The following is a 22,710-nucleotide window of genomic DNA, read 5'->3' as shown; positions in this document are numbered from 1 at the left end:
AATATCGTGCTGGCAATGTCTGGTAGTGGTGATCGGTAGGAAGGGGATGTGTTACGTGTGAAACTTTTACCTCTTGACAGTAGTCCCTAGGTCCCTACTGCGCCGCTTAGGTGGGACAACAGTGCAGTGCGGTAGCTTCAATTAACTTTTATTTACGACCACTCGACAGCGCACTTACTTTACAATAGAACTGCCGACCTCTCAGGTTAATAGCAATTCCTCCAAGTCTAATGGCGTCGTAAACTTCGCTGACCACCGTACTGACTCATTTACAGCAGGTCACAAGTCCCAGCGACGAGCATAAACTGCCGGGACACGCCATCACCTGTTGAGAGGGACGTCTTAACGGAGTTCTCCAGCTATCTGATTTCAATCCTCTGTCGTTTACCATTCCAAGGGTTATATGTGCGTTTCCTGTGTAATTGTGCAAATACTCTGCCTTTCTCTTGTCGCGGTCTTCAGTCCGAAGACTGGTTTGATGCAGCTCTCTGTGTTACTCTATCTTGCTCAAGCCTCTATCTCCGAACCTACATCCTTTTGAATCTGCTTACTGTATTCAACTCTTGGTCTTTTCGCCCCCCACTCCCCTACATTTTCCTCCACTACAAAATTGCTGATCCCTTCATGTCTCACAATGGAACCTCCCCATCGCACCCCCCTCAGATTTAGTTATAAGTTGGCACAGTGGATAGGCCTTGAAAAACTGAACACAGATCAATTGAGAAAACAGGAAGAAGTTGTGTGGAACTGAGAAAAAATAAGCAAAATATACAAACTGAGTAGTTCATGGGAACATAGGTAACATCAAGGACGCTGAGAAAGCAGGAGCTCCGTGGTCTCGTGGTAACGCGAGCAGCTGCGGAACGAAAGGTCCTTGGTTCGAATGTTCAATCGAGTGAAAATTTTAATTTTTTATTTCCAGTTTATGTGACAAACTCTAATGTTTTCATCACTTTTTTGGGAGTAATTATCACATCCACAAGAAAACCTAAATCGGGCAAGGTAGAAGAGTCTTTTTACCCATTCGCCAAGTGTACAAGTTAGGTCGGTCGATAACATATTCCTGTCATATGACGCACATGCCGTCACCAGTGTCGTATAGAATATATCAGATGTGTTTTCCTGTGGAGGAATCGGTTGACCTATGACCTTGCGATCAAATGTTTTCGGTTCCCATTGGAGAGGCACGTCCTTTCGTCCACTAATCGCACGGTTTTGCGATGCGGTCGCAAAACACAGACATCTACATCTACATCTACATCCATACTCCGCAAGCCACCTGACGGTGTGTGGCGGAGGGTACCTTGAGTACCTCTATCGGTTCTCCCTTCTATTCCATTCTCGTATTGTTCGTGGAAAGAAGGATTGTCGGTATGCCTCTGTGTGGGCTCTAATCTCTCTGATTTTATCCTCATGGTCTCTTCGCGAGATATACGTAGGAGGGAGCAATATACTGCTTGACTCTTCGGTGAAGGTATGTTCTCGAAACTTTGACAAAAGCCCGTACCGAGCCACTGAGCGTCTCTCCTGCAGAGTCTTCCACTGGAGTTTATCTATCATCTCCGTAACGCTTTCGCGATTACTAAATGATCCTGTAACGAAGCGCGCTGCTCTCCGTTGGATCTTCTCCATATCTTCTATCAACCCTATCTGGTACGGATCCCACACTGCTGAGCAGTATTCAAGCAGTGGGCGAACAAGCGTACTGTAACCTACTTCCTTTGTTTTCGGATTGCATTTCCTTAGGATTCTTCCAATGAATCTCAGTCTGGCATCTGCTTTACCGACGATCAACATTATATGATCATTCCATTTTAAATCACTCCTAATGCGTACACTAAACTTATTACAGTGAACAGAGACGTCAATGAACGAACGGACAGATCATAACTACGCAAAAATAAAGAAAGTAAAATTTTCACTTGTGGGAAGACTTGAACCAAGGACCTCAGACCTCTTCACCTGCAGCTGCTCACGCTACCACGAGACCACGGCGCTCCTGACCCCATGAACTCCGTAATGTTGCATATATGACCCATGGACTACTCAGTTTGTATATTTTGCTTATTTTTTCACAGTTCCACACAACTTCTTCCTGTTTTCTCGATTGATCTGTGTTCAGTTTATCAAGGCCTATCCACTGTGCCAAGTTATAACTAAATCTGAGGGGGGTGCGATGGGGAGGTTCCCTTGTCAGTATTTACCCTATCAACCGACCCCTTCTTTTAGTCAAGTTATCCCACAAATTTCTTTCCTATTGAGTGCCTCCTCCTAACTGACATGATCCACTCATCGAATATTTAGCATTCTTCTTATGGCACCACATTTCAAAAACTTCTATTTTCTTATTTCTGAACTGTTTGTCATCCAGGCCTCACTTCCATACAAGGCTACAAGCCAAATATCTTCAAAAACGACTTCCAGGCTCTTAAATCTATATTCGATATTAACAAATTTGTCTCCTTCACGAGTTCTTGATGTTCATTTTACATCCTCTGTTCAAGAGACTGTCCGTTCCATTCAACTGCTCTTCGAAGTCCTTCGCTGCTTCTGCCAGAATTACAAAGCCATCGGCAAATCTCAGAGTTTTTATTTCTTCTCGCTCAACTTCAGTTCCTACTCCAATTTCTTTTTGGTTTCCTTTATTGCTTCCTCAGTTTACAGACTGCTTAACACCTGGTATAGGTTACGACTATCACCCTCTTCTCAACCACTGCTTCCCTTTAATGACCTTAGACTCTTATACATTGTCAAAAGCTTGCTCTAAGTTTACATATGCTATAAACCTAGGTTAGTCTTTCTCAATCCACTGCTAAGGTAAGGCGTAGGGTTGATTCCTCCTCAGGTCTTCCTACATTTCTCCGGAACATAAATTGATTTTCCTCGAGTTCGGTTTCTATCAGTTAGTATTTTCAAACCATGACTTATTATACTGATAGTTCGGTGATATCCACACCTGTCAGCACCTGCTTTCTTTGGAATGGGAATTATTACATTCTTCTTGATGTCTGAGGGTATTTTGCCTACCTCTTATTCTTCCACACCAGTTAGAACAGTTTTGTAACCACTGCCGCTCCCAAGGGTATCAGTAATTCTGACGGAATGTAATTTCCATAAAATAAGAAAAATCACAAAAGACAGCAAAAACTGCGAAAAACATGGAGCAAATGAGGAACATTAAAAATATTGTTTAGTTGTAGAGAAAAAAGGCCAGTCTCTTACTAGATTCCCTCCACTGATCTACTTTTATTGTTGTTTATTTATTTGCTACCGATTTCAAAGCAAGTACGGCACTTCAGCGCTGAGAACGGTGTGATATACCGCCCCTACTATATTGTGTGAACTTATTTCGGCATATTCCGGCATACTCTCGTATGGTGACTATAAGACTCTGCAATGCACAGATAGTTTTCATTTGTTGGCTGTGACTGATCTTAGCTTTATAGTGAATATTAATGAGCTCATAGGCGGTCTCTGGCAACAACTTGACAAATACGAACAAAGAAGACCGAAATGACTGTAACAACCATAAAGGTTGAAATTTACGCGTCGTTCGTTTCGATCTTGGTGCATGTGGCATATTATCCGATTTACTTACGATACAATCAACAGCATACTAGACGAGCGAGTGCAACGGTCGTTATGCATCAATTACACAGCTTATCACAATATATACGTATAAAATGAGCGATTAGAAGGTTTGGCCACTGCATTGCAATGGAGCATCGTCACAATGAGACAAACAAATTGGAAACGTAGATAAACTGTTTATATTTATATTTAGAGTGTTGCCTAAACAGGATCAATCGTAGGACAATAGTTTGGTCCTGAGTTTCAAATCAAGTCAGTATTTAATAAGTCACTTACTCTAAGATCTCGAGATTTACCACAGTAAAATGACAGAGAAGAAGTTTCCAAAGGAAACAACATTAAGTCTAGCAAAACTGTGTGAGAAACAGATGCAACATAACGTGCATAACGTCTACTGGGGTAATGGAACACAAAATTCTCTAAAAGCTCAGTATAATCAAGAATGTCCCGCTATCACTATGGAAAGGTACCCCATATACATGACAGATGATTGGGAAACGTTACAAGCTTTCCTAATCTGTGCAGGTCGCAAATGCAAAATAAATGGCCCAAGACTCAAAAAATGGCTCTGAGCACTATGCGACTTAACTTCTGAGGTCATCAGTCGGCTAGAACTTAGAACTAATTAAACCTAACTAACCTAAGGACATCACACACATCCATGCCCGAGGCAGGATTCGAACCTGCGACCGTAACAGTCGCTCGGCTCCAGACTGTAGCGCTAGAACCACACGGCCACTCCAGCCGGCGCCCAAGACTCACAAAACAATACAATTAATCAGCCAACACAAGTTTTGTAGCAAATCCCGTAAATTGTGAGCTGCTCGGAAAGTGGACGGCGAGCGCTAAGCGGAATGCAACACGTACTCCAAACTCAGCAAACGTGCGCCACAGCGCACCCATCGCCACCGGATAAAGATGGCCACAGCTGGCGTCAGCAATTGTCCATCCCCACTTGGCGCCAGGACCAGAAGTCTCTCTCTCTCTCTCTCTCTCTCTCTCCCCTTGGCAGGACCACACGTCTGTGGAATTATACTCCTCCAAACCTAACTCCCCATTTTTTAGAAAACTCCGTGTGGATGGGATAACTCATTGCTACTGATAACACGACCACCGACATTTTGCTTTATTTACGGAAACCAAAGAAAAATTTGGAGTAGGACTTAAAGTTCAGGAAGAAGAAATAAAATCTTTGAGGTTTGCCGATGACTCTGTAATTCTGTTTGAGGCAACAGAGGACTTGGAAGAGCAGTTGAACGGAATGGACAGTGTCTTGAAAGAATATAACATGAACATCAACGAAAGCGAAACAAGAATAATGGAATGTAGATGAATTACATCAGGCGATGCTAAGGGAATTAGATTAGGAAACGAGACACTTAAAGTAGTAGATAAATTTTGCTATTTGGATAGGAACGTAACTAATGGTGGTCGAAGTAGAGAGAATATAAAATGTATACCGGCAATGACAAGAAAAAAATTTCTGAAGAAGAGAAATTTTTTAACACGGAATAGATATTTGTGTCAGGAAGTTTTTTCTAGAAGTATTTTTATGGAGTGTAGCCATGTGTGGAAGTGAAACATGGATGATAAACAGTTTGAATAAAAAGACATTAGAAGATTAGATGGGTCCATCATGCAGTTAGAGAAGGTACTGAATTAAACTGGGGAGACCAGGAATTTGTGGTACAACTTGCTCGCGAAAGGCAAAGGTCCCGAGTTCGAGTCTCGGCCCGGCACACAGTTTTAATCTGCCAGGAAGTTTCATAACAACGCACACTCCGCTGTAGAGTGAAAATTTCATTCTAAATTCAGACCAAATGAAACTCACATATCACAGTACACAGTGCCAAAACGGTCTCATCAATACACTGAGTGGCAACGCAGGCGTCTATTGTCGCATGGCAACGACCATAAATGTGCCGAATGACATCCCGCACTGGACTGTCCCAATCATCTTGCGGCTTTTGTTTCAATTCGGCGGTAGTTCTTGTAGGTTATGGAGAATGAGTAAGTTGCCCTTCATCACGTCCCATACGCGTTCAATTGGCTAGAGATCTAGTGATATTGCTGACCAGGCCATTTGTTGTGCACTATGAAGGGCACGTTGAGTCGCAGCAGCCATGAGGCCTGGGATAGAACCCGTTTGTCGTGAGCGAATACACTCTGGGACAGGCAGCTCACACCAGGTCTACGCCACACAGGTGTACGTCCATCACTCTCATACTGATAGACCTTCTCTCACCACTCAAGACGACAGAGCGTCATTCCACTTTCCGGTCAACTCTTTCACGAAAGCAGAATAGTCATACTAGGCGATGCCAGTGATAGCCAGGCGAAAGCACGCGGAGTCTAAATAACCCTACTGCAAGCAAAGGGTTCTCAATTGCCCGTGATGATACGGCAGGTGTCCTTATTACGTCCCTAATGATGTTCGTCCAGCCACCGCTGATCGAACAAAGCGTCGACTTGACATGTGTCTGTGCTATGCGGACTTCCAAAACCTGGTCTACAGGAGTGCGAATATTCCACAGACCACTGCTGAAAGCAGCAACTATCACCAAAAAATTATGTCCAACATATGCAGCCATCGGTCGATACATCTATGTAGTTCCCCGCAGGCCCCTAACGCGACCCCTTTCAAATGGATGAAGCTGCTCAACAGGAGTACATACTGAGACTGGTAGGATGCAGCTCTCCATGCTAATCTATCCTGTGCAAGCTCCTTCATCTCCCAGTCCCTACTGCAACCTACATCCTTCTGAATCTGCTTAGTGTATTCATCTCTTGGTCTCCCTCTATGATTTTTACCCTCCACGCTGCCCTCCAGTGCTAAATTTGTGATCCCTTGATGCCTCAGGACTTGTCCTACCAACCGATCCCTTCTTTTTGTCAAGTTGTGCCACAAACTTCTCTTCTCCCCAATCCTATTCAATACCTCCTCGTTAGTTACGTGATCTACCCACCTAATCTTCAACATTCTTCTGTAGCACCACATTTCGAAAGCTTCTATTCTCTTCTTGTCCAAACTATTTATCGTCCATGTTTCACTTCCATACATGGCTACACTCCATACAAATACTTTCAGAAACGACTTCCTGACTCTTAAATCTATACTAGATGTTAACAAATTTCTCTTCTTCAGAAACGCTTTCCTTGCTATTGCCAGTCTACATTTTATATCCTCTCTACTTCGACCATCATCAGTTATTTTGCTCCCCAAATAGCAAACCTCCTTTACTACTCTAAGTGTCTAATTTCCTAATCTAATTCCCTCAGCATCACCCGACTTAATTCCACTAGATTCCATTATCCTCGTTTTGCTTTTGTTGATGTTCATCTCATATCCTCCTTTCAAGACACTGTCCATTCCGTTCAACTGCTCTTCCAAGTCCTTTGCTGTCTCTGACAGAATTACAATGTCATCGGCGAACCTCAAAGTTTTTATTTCTTCTCCATGGATTTTAATACTTACTCCAAATTTTTCTTTTGTTTCCTTTATGCTTGCGCAATATACAGATTGAATAACATCGGGGAGAGGCTACAACCCTGTCTCACTCCCTTCCCAACCACTGCTTCCCTTTCATGCCCCTCGACTCTTATAACTGCCATCTAGTTTCTGTACAAATTGTAAATAGCCTTTCCCTCCCTGTATTTTACCCCTGCCACCTTTAGAATTCTAAAGAGAGTATTCCAGTCAACATTGTCAAAAGCTTTCTCTAAGTCTACAAATGCTAGAAACGTAGGTTTGCCTTTCCTTAATCTTTCTTCTAAGATAAGTCGTAAGGTCAGTATTGCCTCACGTGTTCCAACATTTCTACGGAATCCAAACTGATCTTCCCCGAGGTCCGCTTCTACCAGTTTTTCCATTCGTCTATAAAGAATTCGCGTTAGTATTTTGCAGCTGTGACTTATTAAACTGATAGTTCTGTAATTTTCACATCTGTCAACACCTGCTTTCTTTGTGATTGGAATTATTATATTCTTCTTGAAGTCTGAGGGTATCGCCTGTCTCGTACATCTTGCTCACCAGATGGTAGAGTTTTGTCAGGACTGGCTCTCCCAAGGCCGTCAGTAGTTCTAATGGAATGTTGTCTACTCCCGGGGCCTTGTTTCGACTCAGGTCTTTCAGTGCTCTGTCAAACTCTTCACGCAGTATCGTATCTCCCATTTCATCTTCATCTACATCCTCTTCCATTTCCATAATATTGTCCTCAAGCACATCGCCCTTGTACAGACCCTCCATATACTCCTTCCACCTTTCTGCTTTCCCCTGTTTGCTTAGAACTGGGTTTCCATCTGAGCTCTTGATATTCATACAAGTGGCTCTCTTTTCTCCAAAGGTCTCTTTAATTTTCCTGTAGGCTATATCTATCTTACCCCTAGTGAGATAAGCCTCTACATCCTTACATTTGTCCTCTAGCCATGCCTGCTTTGCCATTTTGCACTTCCTGTCGATCTCATTTTTGAGACGTTTGTATTCCTTTTTGCCTGCTTCATTTACTGCATTTTTTATATTTTCTCCTTTCATCAATTAAATTTAATATTTCTTTTGTTATCCAAGGATTTCTACTAGCCCTCGTCATTTTACCTACTTGATCCTCTGCTGCCTTCACTACTTCATCCCTTAGAGCTACCCATTCGTCTTCTATTGTATTTCTTTCCCCCATTCCTGTCAATTGTTCCCTTATGCTGTCCCTGAAACTCTGTACAACCTCTGGTTTAGTCAGTTTATCCAGGCCCCATCTCCTTAAATTCCCACCTTTTTGCCTTACTGCCTGCAGAACCAAAATACAGGGTGCACAGACAGGCCCCCTTAGCGCCATTTGACCGTCGATGACGGTGAAAAATGAATCGCAAACACTGCAACGCCTTAGTATACACATATTACATCCTGATGCCACTGGACACAGTCTTGAGGGTGCTGAATTCTTTTCCGCCACTATAGACAATGAATGCAATTGATATGAATTACTGTTAATTTCTGACGTATCTGGATGGTGACAAGCTTCTCTCACTAGACATATGTGTGCTTCAATATGTGGGCTAACTAGGAAATTGCTCGTCGGTGCACTGCTGTTTGTCGTGTTGAGGTAAAACTGGGATATGACGAGATAACGATCCTGACGTGCGGTCCGTGGTTAGCGATATCATTCTGAAGTGTGAACGCCAGCAAGGCACTAAGAAATAGCTGCTCTGGTAAGAAATTCACTGCTAGCATATTGTGAATCCTAAATTATGAATTGTGCTGAACGTTATCAGTCGTAAGATACTTCATCACCTAAAGTACAGAACTCCTGATGTATCTCTAGTAGAAAGGTGTGAATTATCTCCTGATACGTGGTAGAATTCTGTTTCCACGGATGTCCTACTAGCCAGAACTCACATAAAAACGTGGAATGATATCCAGGGTCGCCGAAAATGAAGCCACTGACGACATCATTGGTCCATGCGACAGTTGGCGAGATTTAATCGAGGGATCAGTCAAACTGCAGTGCGTAGCAGTCAGAATGCAGTGTTTGTTTCAGGTGGATAACTACGGAGAGTGTCGCCTCTAGAACAACATTCGGTATGGAGGGGGATGGTTGCTCAATATCGGCTCTCTTAAAATGTGAATAAAAATAAAGCAAGGCAAAGGTAATTAATTCGATAATATCTTAACTACATCTATATGTACATCTACGTGATTACTCTGCTATTCACAATTACGTGCCTGGCAGAGGGTTCAATGAACCGCCTTCAAGCTGTCTCTCTACCGTTACACTCTCGAACGGCGCACGGGAAAAACGACCACTTAAGTTTTTTGTGCGAGCCCTGATGTCTTTTATTATATCGTGATGATCGTTTCTCCCTGTGTAGGTGGGTGCCAGCAAAATGTTTTCGCAAACGGAGGAGGAAACTGGTGATTGAAATTTCATTAGAAAATCCCGTCGCAACGAAAAACGCCTTTGTTTTACTGACTGCCACTCCAGTTCACGTATCATGTCTGTGACACTATCTCACCTATTTCACGATAATACAAAACGAGCTAGCCTCCTTCTTTGAACTTTTTCTATGTCATCCGTCAGTCCATCTGATGCGGATCCCATACGGTACAGTAATGCCCCAGAATTGGGCAGACAAGCGTGGTGTAAACTGTCTCTTTAATACACCTGTTGCGCCTTCTAAGTGTTCTGCCAATGAATAGCAGTCTTTGGTCTGCTCTACCCACAACATTATCTGTGTGTACTTTCCAATTCAGGTTATTTGAAATTTTAGTCCCTAAGTATTAGTTGAATTTCAGCCTTCAGTTTTGTGTGACTTATAGCGTAATCGAAATTTAGCTCATTTCTTTTAGTATTCGTGTGAATAACTGCACACTTTTCTTTATTCAGTGTCAATTGCCTCTTTTCTCACCTTACAGGTATCTTATCTAAATCATTTTGCAATTCTTTTTGGTCATCTTCTGACTTAAGAAGACGGTAAATGACAGCATCATCTGCAAACGATCTAAGAGGACTACTCAGATTGTCTCCTATGTCGTTAATATAGATCAGGAACAACAGAGGGCGTATAACACTTCCTTGGGGAACACCGGATGTTATTTCTGTTTCACTCCATGACTTTTCATCTATTACTACGAACTGTGACCTTTCTGACAGGAAATCACGAATCCAGTCATATAACAGAGGCGACATTCCATAGGCAACGCAGTTTGGTTAGAAGACGCTTGTGAGGAACGGCGTCGAAAGCCTTCTGGAAATCAAAAAATATGGAATCAATTTAACATCCCCTGACGATAGCACTCATTACTTCATGAGTGTAAGGAGGTAGTTGTGTTTCACAAGAACGATATTTTCTGAATCCGTGTCACTATGTGTCAATAAATCGTTTTCTTCGAGGTAATTTATAATGCTCGAACACAGTATATGTTCCAAAACCCTACCGCAAATCGACGTCAGTGATATGGGTCTGTAATTTAGCGGATTACTCCTATTTCCCTTTTTGGGTATTGATGTGACTTGAGAAATTTTCCAGTCTTTAGTTACGGATATTTCTGTGAATGAGCGGTTGTACGTAATTGGTAAATATGAAACTACTGTATCAGCGTACTCTGAAAGGAACCTGACTGGTATACAATCTCGATCGGAGGCCTCGCCTTTATTAAGTGATTTAAGCTGCTTTGTTACACCGAGGATATCTACTTCTATGTTTCTCATCTTGGCTGTTGTTCTTGATCGAAAGATTAGCTGTATAAATCTCGAGCCTGACAAAAATTTTAAAGACCGGAGAGTAGTGACATGAGGGAAAGTGTAATAGAGCGAGCACGTGAAACCAGTAGTAGGGAGAGAGTGTGGAAGACTAAAATTTGCAGGTTTCTGGAAAATTACAGTACGTCTGTAAAGGATAGCTCATATAAGACGCCAATGCGAACCATTCTAGAGTACAGCGTTTGATATCCTTACCAGCAGGCCTAACGGCAGAAACCGTAAGGTTTCAGAAACGCGCTCTAAGGATCGTGAGAGATCGGTATAGAATAACCTAAAGTGTAACGGAGGTACTCAGGGAACTTAGGTGGGAAACATTTAATGAAAGGCGACGTTGACATCGCCTGTTGGGTACATTTCGAGAACCATTACTTTAGGTGCAACCATTCTGATGGCTCTTTTCTATATCTCACATAGGCGTCTCAGTATAAGGCAAATGAGACGGGGGTACGTCCCAAGGCACACAGACCACTTTGTTCTGTGACCGATTTATTTGTTTCCTTGTTTTTCCTTATAACTTCAAGCATGCATTTCTCAATTGCTCAAGGAGTAATCCAAGATTTTGAGAGGTTTTCGTATTAAAAATGCATGTAGCCCTGCCATAAGCCGATAGTGGTATTACGCTGTGAGTGTAAGCTTCATGATTCATAAAAAATATCCCACATTTATTATTCGACAGTTATACATTCAAACATGTTAATGTTTGAGGCGTTTGTTGGATAAGATATCCTTCTCTCTTTCCAGTCACGAGCTTAGTCTATCATGTAGCAAGTCACCCAGCATTCATTGCGTTCACACCGTAGCTAGTCAGTTACTGCCGTCCACCTCGTGATGTGCGTGAACTCGTTTTCGACAGCTCTCATCCGCGTACTTCTAAGGCTAGGAGGAAACTACTTCTCGATTTTAGTTGCTGCACAGGAAGCTCGTATCCAAGAAGAGTTTAGGCAGGGTCAGATCAGTTTTAAATCTTTCTCTGTCCATAGGGACTGTCCTTTAATGATTCCTGGCAGCATCTCGGCTATGCTCTACGGGTCTCTCTGCACTAAACGTCTCGTAGATCTCCACCAAACGAAAGGCTGTCGTTCGACACTCGCCTTGCGTCTTCCATGTGTTACGACACCAAAGAATCTGCAGCGGAGTGTGCACTGAAATAAAACTTCCTGGCAGATTAAAACTGTGTGCTGGACCGAGACTCCAACTCGGGACCTACGTCTTTCGCGGGCAAGTGGTCTCGCAGGAGAGCTTCTGTGAAGCCTGGAAGGTAGGAGGCGAGGTACTGGCGGAAGTAAAGTTGAGAGGACGGGACGTGAGTAATGCTTGGGTAACTCAGACGGTAGAGCACTTCCCGCGAAAGGCGAAGGTCCCGAGTTCGAGTCTCGGTTCGGTGCACAGTTTAAATCTGCCAGGAAGTTTCCCCAAAGAAGCTTGCCGGTCTGTCTTACCAGTGTTGCCGCTGGCATATAGCGTGCGCCAAACCTGTAACTCGCAACTGGGATTAAATACTGACATACTCCATGCCAAATGGTTCAAACGGCTCTGAGAACTATAGGACTTAATTTCTGAGGTCATCAGTCCCCTAGACCTTAGAACTACTTAAACCTAATAAACTTATGGACATCACACACATCCATGCCTGAGGCAGGATTCGAACCTGCGACCGTAGCGGTCGCGCGGTTCCAGACTGTACCGCCTAGAACCGCTCGGCACGCCGGCCGGCACTGCATGCCAGCTCAGTCCTCTGCGGATGGTATGTGATGTAGAGATACTAGTAGATTTTTCCTTGGTATCGGTCAGGTACATGTGAGAAGATATAAGAAGTAATGAATACGATCTGTCGTGTGTCTGTATGTATTTATTTAAATGCATTTAAGTAAATAGCTACAAACGCACCACTGACGATGTATCATTGCTTCTCATATATTCATCAGCTGTTGTTCCACTATCTGAATTTGACAATAGATATACCAAAAACAAAAAAAAACTGTATCTAAGGCCTGCAACTTGGATGTAATTGTACACTGCTGGCAGCGGCTATTCGTAAGGCCTGTGTCTACGAGCAAGTAAATTTCCGCAAGTCCCTTGTAGAAGCTACTTTTGCAAGTTCTTTGACGTGGAAACACCGGCGGCAAGTCTGCTTCCGGAACTCCCGTCACGCACCAGATGTAGCTTCCACACGTTAGTCGAAACTGTTTCTTGCAACTAGCATAAAGTACTCGTCGAACTGGCCAGTCACTGGAAGTTTTCTGAAGCTTGCTGAAGGTTTTTTTATTTAATACTGGTACGAAAATGTCTATGTCTGAAAGGAGAACAGTGCAAGTAACAACTGGCCGAAACAAATCTACCACCGGAACCGCTAAATATACATAATTAGCCACCGTCAGCCAACGAAGCGCGAGATAAATATACCGCTTACTTTGTTTCACTAGAGGGGGAAACAGAATGTCAGTGCAGACATCTTTAAAGTTTAGCTGCATTTGTAATATCAGCATAAAGATCCACGAGTTACATTTGTTGTAAGAGTAAAAGAAACTGTTTGCAAAAATCGAGACGTAATTAAAAGACGATCTTTAGGTGATACAGCTTCCCGCATTTTTGTGTTATGCTTTCGAATATTTGTACAATAGATTCAAGATGTTCATAACTTGCATGCGACGTTATCAGAAAATATTTAAGCTCAGCGAAGTCCTCAGATTTTAGTTCATTTAGTAGTGTTTCTCTATAACTTAAATGTGTACATTTCTGTTTCCATTTCTTCACCCAAACATTTCTTCCTTTTTTTAAATTTTTTATTTTTCTTTGCGATTTTTATTCAATAATAACAATGTAACAGCTCTGGCGGATTTTCTCGTTTTTAAGAGCGACCTTGTAAACTTCCGCTTGTTTATCTCGCGGCGTGACTCTTGTGGAAACACATGCAAATACTTGCAGCAAGTTCCTGGAATAAACTTGTCAAGCGAGTAGAAGAAGTAAACTTGCACAAGTTTGTGATCCAGTTTAAAGAAGTCAGAAAGTGCTCGCATGAGTTACTTGCCGAAGGTGCACACAAAATGTTTTGGTTAATTGCGACTAATGCGTTACCCGCAGTTCCTAAACAAATTCTGAAGATGCAGCAAAAAGGCGAAAGGCGTCAATAAAGCTTCTGCCATTATTGCAACCAAAGCTGTTTTTTCCTACTGATAATATATCATGATTGCTGCACAATAGCCACAGAGTGGAAGAATTTATACTACGGAAATTACTTACACCTCTACAATACTTCTGGCCCGTCTGTTTGGTTGGACTATGGCAATGTTTACAACAAACAGCCATGTAGCAGATACCTGTGATACGTATCTACGGCAAGTCAATTGTACTAGTAATTTTAGAACGATTCCGATTTTGTGTCGATTGGGATGTCACATCATCAAGCATCATGAAGTTCCGGCTGCCATTAGGCGTGCGATTACTGATACCGGAGGAGAATTGGTATCTATGTGCCACATACGCTAACTTTCCGAAACGACGCATTTCGACGTACTAGAGTATCCAGGGAGGTCGGAAATTCCCGTTACAGACTTCTAGGGCTTGTAGAGGGGAGTGAGTACATCGTATTTTGAATAGGAACACGTGTCCGGAAACGTCACCCAGCGAGACTACAGAGCGTCAAAGTTACACCCGCGGGCGTCTGTAAATACACATATACACGGAGTGATTCCGTGATGATGTACAGACTTTCTAGGATGATGGAGAACGATAAATGTATTAATTTGAAGTAAGGATCTCTGTACCGGAAACGAACGAGTCGAACGTCATAAACGAAAACCGTTCTGATACTTCTGACAGTTGAATACGTGTACCGGTTCTTGTGTTGCGAAGAGTCTAGGGTTGGTAACTTTCAGAGGTGGTAGTATGGACAAAAACAAGAAAAAATGTCCAATAAACTTGGGCTCTAAAATGCATACCTGAGGAGCTATGACCATTCGTTCAATTTGACTAACGTGAAATACATCTCCTCTATTGAGCAAGTGTTCATAGCTGTTAACGTAAGCACTTTAGATCCCACGTTTATTTGACATTTTTTCTTGTTTTTGTCCATAGTACCACCTTCGACTCATTGGTTTCAGATACAGGGATTCTTATTTCAAATTAATACATTTATCGTTCTCCATCATCCTAGAAAGTCTGTAACATCGTCACGGAATCACCCCGTGTATACGTACATTTACAGACGCCTGGGCCTATAACTTTGACGCTCTTTAGTCTCGTTGGGTGACGTTTCTGGACATGTGTTCCTATTCAAAATACGATGTACTCACTCCCCTCTACAAGCCCTAGAAGTCTGTAACGGGAATTTCAGACCACTCTGTATATTGATTAGATCCAGAAGATCCGTCGTCCAGAATTCGTGCGAGGTAACGAAAGAGTTGCGATACGTACTGACGTGGACAGACTTAGGAAAGTCTATCACTCACTGAGATGCAGTAGTCTTTAATTGGATCATGTTTCTTTGAAGACGTACAGCTGTGGAAGAAATTACATATGGAACACTGATTGGACGCAGTTATGTGTCCTGAATAATTGTATAAGGGCAATCAGAAAGATTCCGTTCGAAGGCTGTAATTCCAGAACTGGTATGCCAACCAGGCAAAATCGCAGTGAGCATTGAGGTAGTCATTCCACCGACGCACCATGTTGAGGATACACGTTTGCTAGAACACTGTGTCCTACTGCAGTCCGTAACTGCATGCTGCACATCTTCGTCCAACAGGAATCGTTGACCTTTCAAGATCTTTTTTTAAGTGCCCGACTGCGTGATAATCGCATGGGGAGACAGCAGGATCATAGGAAGGGAGCTTGAGTACATCCCACTTGAGTTGGCTCAACTTCTGCTGGCCTCAGAGATCGATCGGTTTGGAATCGCGACCTGCACGGAACTTCGCGCACCATTCCACAATGGCTGTTTTCGACAGACATGCTGCCCCATACACAGTCTTCATTCTCCGATGGATGTCTACAGGTGTTTGTCCTTTGGCAGTAACCGAGCGAGCCGGCCGGTGTGGGCGTGCGGTTCTAGGCGCTACAATTTGGAGCCGCGTGGCCGCTACGGTCGCAGGTTCGAATCCTGCCTCGGGCATGGATGTGTGTGATGTCCTTAGGTTAGTTAGGTTTAAGTAGTTCTAAGTTCTAGGGGACTGATGACCTCAGAAGTTAAGTCCCATAGTGCTCAGAGCCATTTGAACCAAGTAACCGAGCGAGGTGGCACAATGGTTAAGCACACTGGTCTCGCCTTTGGGAGGACGGTGGTTCAAACCCGCGTCTAGCCATTCTGATTTAGGTTTTCCGTGATTTCCCTAAATCGCTTCAGGCAAATGTCGGGATGGTTCCTTTGTAAGGGCACAACCGACATCCTTCCCCGTCCTTTCCTAATCCGGTGGGACCGATTATCTCTCTGCTTGGTCCCTTCCTCCCAAATCAATCAACTAATCGACCTTTCGCAGCCAATAAAATAACTACAGCACTTGGTTCTGTTTGGACGTATTTAGTAAAACGTCGCCATAGTACACGTTTCCGCGTTTACCGCATGCAAGTAGGAAAGACAAGAATGCTATACTAATCCTTCGTCTACATGTCGGTGCTTATATACCCGCATCGGGGTCGCGCTACGTTGCGCTTATTGTGCAGCAACGCCCTCAAACGGAAACTTTTTGATCGCCCCTTATACCATGCTGTACGCTCAGTAACGAGAACGAGAAACGTACCTTCCTGCTTTTGTATAATATGTGGCGCAGTGAAACATACAAAAAATGGCAGTGGCCAGGCAGTTAATATCCTTGTACGTTAAACAATTCAGATGTTGTTGGGAGACCAACCGAGTGGTTGAAGGATTCGAATCCTCTTCAGAAGGAATGGATATTAGATACTCAGGTCGTCCTGATTACGAATTTTCTGTGGTTTCCTTAAACATCTTCCGCTGAATGCTGGAGATTTTTCTTACACTAACAATTGCCACTTCCTTCCCTCCTTCAAGCTTCCTCTCTTCTCCAAAGATAACTGATGCAATTAAATTATTTCATAGCAACGTCAGCGCTACATGCAGCGGTCTGAGACTTGTACTTCTGTTCGATATAGCACAATATTCTTTACTAGATTTCAATAAGATGCAACATGTTCTATATCTGTTTTGACTTATTTCGGTGCTATATTCGTAAAAAATGTGTTACCATAAAATTATGCCTGTGTTCATCGTTTCCACTAAAGTACACACTCACATATACAATTAGGAGCGCTCGAACACAAACGCATACGTTATGGAAACCATACTGCGTTCTCCGTCTTCTTAATTTATTGCGCGAGACGTCAGTTTACTGCGCCTAGCTACAGCCAGCGATCTCAACAAGCTGTAGGATTGGTCCAGCACTCACATATTGTTCTGCGTCAAGAATTCCCGGAAAGCCAAGACAAGGCCATTTAACCTGCTCGTCGCCCGTGACCTCTCAGCTATTATAGCTATCCGCATGTCGCAACGATACCGCCGACGCTGAAAGGCACTTCCTTTGTGCTGTTGAGTGCGCTGACTAACTTTCATGCTTATCCACCGCTTGAATCAGTGGTAGCTAAGGAAGCTCCATTTCCGCAAGTAAATTCTGTCCTTCAGTGTGCCAACAAGAAATTAATTTAGATCGACAGTTAATCACGCACATTTATAGCATACTGATCGCTATGACTCGTATTTCGCACGTGAAAGCTGCCGCTTATTCGAAATTCTCTATTGGGGAATCTGGTAGTTTACTCGGTCAGTCTAATCTTCAACAAGTTAGACGACGAACCGACTTTCCGTAAGTCCAGTTTGTGTGTATTTCACTCCAAACTCGTCTACAGTCCAGGACATCGAAGGCTCCCCTGTCAGACGAGACCGTGAACTTTCCGGGGTGGTACCTTTAGTGTAATGTCACCGGTCATTATCGCTCAGCCATCTTTTAGTCCTAACAGGAAATGCAAGTTTCCCACCTTGGAAGCTGCGCGGTCAACCCAGCGGATTGCTAAGCTAAGGGGCTCTGTTCCGATACCCGGCCGGGTTGGAGATTTTCTTCGCCCGGGGACTGGATGTTGTGTTTTCCTTATCTTCGTATCGTCATAATTCATATTGAATGGATACGGTCCGAAAGCCAATAAATTGGAAAAGTGCAAGTCCCCAGACACTTCAATAAATTGGTAAAGTGCAAGTCCCCAGACACTTGCATGTCTATAAAGGGCTGTATTTCGTTTTGTTTATCTCATCTAGAACACTAAACCACCTACATAGCTGGCACAATATTGCTAATATCTCAGGACTGACGATGCTGTTATTTACCGTCTAATAAAGTCATCAGGATATCAACATCAGCTGCAAAATGCTTTAGACTAGGTGCCTAGGTGAAAAAAGTGGCAAATGACTCTAAACAATAAAAAGTGTAAGATCGTCCCCATGAGTACTGAAAGGAACCCGCCAAATTTCCGTTACACAAGTTTAGAAGACTGTTAGTTCAGTGAAACACCTAGGCATTACAGTTATATGCAACTTAAATTGGCACCTTCGTATACGAAATTTTGTGGGGAAGGCGAGCGAAAGACTGCGTTTTATTGGCAGAACACTTAGAGGACACAACATATCTGCAAGACTGCCTACACATCGCTTGTTCGTCGTCTTCCGCAGTACTTTTGCGCGGAACCAGACACCAGATAGGATTGAAGGAGAATATAGAAAGTGTTCAAGAAGAGCAGTTCGTTTTATACTATCGCAAAGAAAGGGAAAATAATGTCATGGATATGGAAAACATTAAAATAAACCCTTTCCTTGTTGCGGCGAGATCATTTCCGGAATTTTCAATTACCAGTTGTCTCCCTCCAATGCTAAAATATTTTTGTTGAGTTCCATTTACATAGGGAAAAATGATCGTCGTGATAAAATACAGAAATCGGAGATCATACGGAAAAATTTAAATGTCCCTTTTTCCCCACGTCTTTTCGAGAGTGCAGCCGTAGGGAATAGTCTGAAAGAGGCTCTATGAACATACTGCCAAGCATTTAAGTGTGAACTGCAGTGTTGTCACTTGGATGAAGATGCTGATAAGCTGTTAACCACTCCGAATCCTTGTGTTGAAGTAAATGACTGAGCCGTCAAAGGGAAGAGTAGTTGTAACGATATAGCGTGTGTGTAAAACACGAGTAATAATAATTTTTTTCTTCTTTCCTGTGTTTACAGAGAACGATTTCTTAATTCTATATCTTTGTCTACGTAATTTTCTTATACCCTTAAGTGTCCATTCTCCTCTGTCAGTTATAATATAAGCGACTTTTACGATTTTTCCAGGAAAAAGTAATGAAGCAATCAACGTAAATCTTTTTGCACATTTTTAATTGATTCTTGACCGAAATTTTCTGATTTTTTAAAAAGACATTCAATCATCATTAAGCCTCCTATCCGAAGAGCTAAAGTTGCTCGGTCCTAAGTGAGATGTGTCGTGACAGAAGTCCTGCACTATGCAGACCTTACCTGAAATTAAAAAAGAAAAATACTATTATCTTGACCTATAGAATATCGCGCACGGGGTAACAGCACAGCTTTTTTTTAATTTGGCAAAATAATGAAATGGCGGACGTCTGAAACAAAGAAGTAGTTTTGTTGTGTATTTTTGGTAACGTTTTTTGCATGCACTTAAGAATAAATAAAAAAAAGTAAGTAGCCTCTTACTTCTTGCGGACATGCCCGAGAATTAATTGACCCAAATTTCAGAAATGTCCGCGAGATGTAGCTTGCTACTTATGATTTTTATTTATTCATTAGTTACTGCAAAGAAAGTGACCAAAAACACACAACGAAACTACGTCTTTTTTTCAAACGTCCGCCATTCCATTATTTTGCCAAGTTAAAACAACTGTGCTGTTACTTCATGTGCAATATCCTATAGGTTAAGAAAATAGTGTTTTTTTTAAATTTCAGATAAGGTTTTCATACTGCATGACATACGACATGGACACGTCTCATTTTGGACGGAGGAACTCCTCGGATGGAGGGCTCAATGATGAATGATTTTCTTTAAAAAAATCAGAAAATTTTGCCCATCAATCAATAAATAATGTGCAAAAAAGTTTTACTTTGACTGATTGACTAGCTTTCCAAACCTAGTCGTAAAAGTCGCTCATTTTAAAGGCTGACTAAGGAGAATGGACCCTTAAATAAAAGAGTGCATGCAACAGAGGAAGCACACTAATCAAAAGTAAGATCTGCTTTATTGGCGACAGATCGGTCCAGTCGTCACGGTCCGTATCAGCACGTCGTGGTTTTGTGATTAGCGTTGCCGACTCTCGATCGTAGGCTGCGGTTTTGATTCCCGACCGGGTAGGGGATTATCTCCGTTCGGCACTGGGTGTGCGTGTCGTCCTTGCCACCACTTCATCACAGAAGCAGTATTCACCCAATGGTATTATCTAGGAAGACTTGCATCAGGTGGGCAAACGTCACGAAACGGGATTCCTGATCAAAACAAGAAATGCGCGTTTCATTTTATTACGACCATGTAAATACACTTCTTGACCAAAAAAGGAAAGCACGCAGAAGACATAGTCGAATATAAATGTAACTTAACACAAGTACATACCACCGACGGGTACCTAAATGATTATAGTTGCAGTTCTCTGTCACGGGTAGAGCGACCACCACATAGTTCATTAACACAGTACATGAATTCGCGATTGCGAATAAGGACAACCATCAGCTGTAGAATGGAATGGCGACAATGAAAATTTGTGCCGGATCGGCACTCGAACCTGGATTTCCCGCTTATCGCCTTACCATTTAGCTATCCATGCACGACTCAGGGCCAAATCCAAACTTCCATACGTCGTCGACCATACGTCTACGACCTATACTCGTACATCCATTATGTACACTACTGGACATTAAAATTGCTATACTAAGAAGAAATGCAGATGATAAACGGGTATTCATTGGACAAATATATTACACTAGAACTGACATGTGATTACATTTTCACGCAATTTGGGTGCATAGATCCTGAGAAATCAGTACCCAGAACAACCAACTCTGGCCGTAATAACGGCCTTGATACGCCTCGGCATTGAGTCAAACAGAGCTTGGATGGCGTGTACAGGTACAGCTGTCCATGCAGCTTCAACACGATAACACAATTCATCAAGAGTAGCGACTGGCGTATTCTGAGGAGCCAGTTGCTAGGCCACAATTAACCAGACGTTTTCAATTGGTGAGCGATCTGGAGAATGTGCAGGCCAGGGCAGCAGTCGAACATTTTCTGTATCCAGAAAGGCCCGTACAGGACCTGCAACATACGATCGTGCATTATCCTGCTGAAATGTAGGGATTCGCAGGGATCGAATGAAGGGTAGAGCCACGGGTCGTAACACATCTGAAATGAAACGTCCATGCGGTGACCGAGACCTGTAACCAATGGCACCACATACCGTCACGCCGGGTGATACGCCAGTATGGCAATGACGAATACACGCTTCCAATGTGCGTTCACCACGATGTTGCCAAACACGGATGCGACCATCATGATGCTGTAAACAGAACCTGGATTCATCCGAAAAAATGACGTTTTCCCATTCGTGCACCCAGGTTCGTCGTTGGGTACACCATCGTAGGCGCTCCTGTCTGTGATGCAGAGTCAAGGGTAACTGTAGCCATGGTCTCCGAGATGATAGTCCATGCTGCTGCAAACGTCGTCGAACTGTTCGTGCAGATGGTTGTTGTTTTGCAAACGTTCCCATCTGTTGACTCAGGGATCGGGACGTGGCTACACGATCCGTTACAGCCATGTGGATAAGATGCCTGTCATCTCGACTGCTAGTGATACGAGGCCGTTGGGATCCAGCACGGCGTTCCGTATTACCCTCCTGAACCCATCGATTCCACATTCTGCTAACAGTCATTGGATCTCCACCAACGCGAGCAGTAATGTCGCGATAAGATAAACCGCAATCGCGATAGTCTATTATCCGACCTTTATCAAAGTCGGAAACGTGATGGTACGCATTTCTCCTCCTCACACGAGGCATCACAACAACGTTCCACCAGGCAACGCCGGTCTACTGCTGTTTGTGTATCAGAAATCGGTTGGAAACTTTCCTCATGTCAGCACGTTGTAGGTGTCGCCACCGGCGCCAACCTTGTGTGAATGCTCTGAAAAGCTAATCATTTGCATATCACAGAATCTTCTTCCTGTTGGTTAAATTTCGCATCTGTAGCACGTGATCTTCGTGGTGCAGCAATTTTAATAGCCAGTAGTGTATATTCCCGTATAGGTCAGACGTTGTTCTTGAAAGTCGCTTGCCCGATATTGGCAGGATAAATACGATACTGCAGTGCCTGTGTTATCCTGATTACGATGCCAAGTTCCTTTGGACATGCATTCATGTCCAAACGAAAAGGCACTGCGGCGACTAGAGCCGTTATGAAATACATGAAATGAGTTCTCAATTGCGAATAAGGACAACCATCTGGTTCTTTCACGCTGCAGTAGAGTGCGCGTTCATATGATTGAAACTATGTGCTGGATGGGAGCTCGATACCGGTAACTTTCGCAATTAAGTGCTCTACCAAATGAGATACCCAATCACGACTTACGACTGGTCATCAGAGCTTTACTTCAGTCAGTACCTCATCCAATACTTTCCAGACTTCAAGAAAGTCTACTTCGAAACCTATAGGACTAGCTCTCCTGGAAGAATGGGTGTTGCAAGGGCGTGGCTTAGACAAGCCAGCTGAACGTTTCCACACTGAATTTTTCACTCTACAATGGAGAATGCACTGATACGAAACTTACTGATAGATTAAAACTGTTTCCTGACCGAGACTCGAACCCGGAACCTTTGC

This window comes from Schistocerca americana, chromosome 4, assembly GCF_021461395.2.
Source record: "Schistocerca americana isolate TAMUIC-IGC-003095 chromosome 4, iqSchAmer2.1, whole genome shotgun sequence".
NCBI lineage: Eukaryota > Metazoa > Arthropoda > Insecta > Orthoptera > Acrididae > Schistocerca > Schistocerca americana.
The sequence above is the reverse complement of the archived record's forward strand: the minus strand, read 5'-3'. Positions refer to the sequence as shown.